The 1298-nt window shown below is 42.1% G+C and overlaps 1 non-coding gene across 1 annotated transcript; it reads left to right on the top strand.

Moving 5' to 3' along the window:
* Positions 1–437: 437 nt before the first annotated feature.
* Positions 438–545, top strand: LOC127746052 (small nucleolar RNA R71). Its single transcript, XR_008007673.1, has one exon. It is a non-coding gene; the product is annotated as a small nucleolar RNA R71 (small nucleolar RNA).
* Positions 546–1298: the final 753 nt, after the last annotated feature.

The raw sequence follows: 1298 nt of genomic DNA, 5'->3' as shown, positions 1-1298 counted from the left end.
TTCTTCCACCATTATTAAAGCCTTGTTGGGGCTTTTGTTGATCCTTCCATGAGAAATTTGGATGATTTGTCCATGAGGGATTATAGGTGTTTCCATAGGCTTCACCCATGTAATTCACCTCTGCCATTGCAGGGTTCTCAGGATCATAAGCTTCTTCTTCAGAAGATGCTTCTTTAGTACTGTTGGATGCATTTTGCAATCCATTCAGACTCTGAGAAATCATATTCAAAAACTCCCTTCCTCTGAGGCGTCCCATTACTCACAAGATTCCTCTCAGAGGTGTACATAAATTGGTTATTTGCAACCATGTCAATGAGTTCTTGAGCTTCTGCAGGCGTTTTCTTTAGGTGAATGGATCCATTTGCAGAATGGTCCAGTAACATTTTAGAGAACTCAGATGGACCATCATAGAATATATCCAAAATGGTCCACTCTAAAAGCATGTCAGAAGGACACTTTTTAGTCAACTGCTTGTATCTTTCCCAAGCTTCATAGAGGGATTCACCATCTTTTTGTCTAAAGGTCTGAACATCCACTCTAAGCTTGCTCAGTTTTTGAGGAGGAAAGAACTTGGCCAAGAAGGTCGTGACCAGCTTATCCCAAGAGTCCAGGCTATCTTTAGGTTGTGAGTCCAACCATGTTCTAGCTTTGTCTCTTACAGCAAAAGGGAAAAGCATAAGCCTGTAGACCTCGGGATTAACCCCATTGGTCTTAACAGTATCACATGTAAAACCCGGTTAATTAATGGCTAATTAACCCATAAATGAGAATTTATTCTAGAAAGCCAAAAATGTGATTTTTATGGCTAAATGTGGTAGAGGAGATTGAGACGAGAATTTCGGTACCAATTTTATAGAATTCGGACCAAGATTGGACCGAACGGGCCAAACCGGGCCAATTGGACCCAAAGTGGGCCCTTGGCCCAACATAACTTAACCAAAACCCTAGTTTTCAGCACTCTCTCTCCTCATTTGTTACACACACAAGCTGAAATTGTGGAGAGGAAGGGAAGAACATTCTCTCAACTTCTTTCTCTCACTTAATCTTCAAACCACCATAACTTTTGATCTAGAGCTCCGATTGCCGCCCCGTTTGCGGCCACGCGTTCACTGCGGAGAGCTCTACAAAACCTATACAACCAATCTTGAGGTAAGCCACGTGTTGCTGTTTGAATCTCAGCCCTTATTTTCGAGTTTCATGGGTGAAATGTTGAGATTTTGGGTTCTTTGATGTTATAGGACCCAACTCTCTTGAAGGAGAAGGTTAATCTTGTCTCCTTGGACCTTGGGTGTGGTAAG

The sequence above is a fragment of the Arachis duranensis genome, chromosome 3 (assembly GCF_000817695.3).
Source record: "Arachis duranensis cultivar V14167 chromosome 3, aradu.V14167.gnm2.J7QH, whole genome shotgun sequence".
NCBI classification, from domain to species: domain Eukaryota; kingdom Viridiplantae; phylum Streptophyta; class Magnoliopsida; order Fabales; family Fabaceae; genus Arachis; species Arachis duranensis.
Note: the sequence above shows the minus strand (reverse complement) of the source record. Positions and strands in the feature narration are given on the sequence as shown.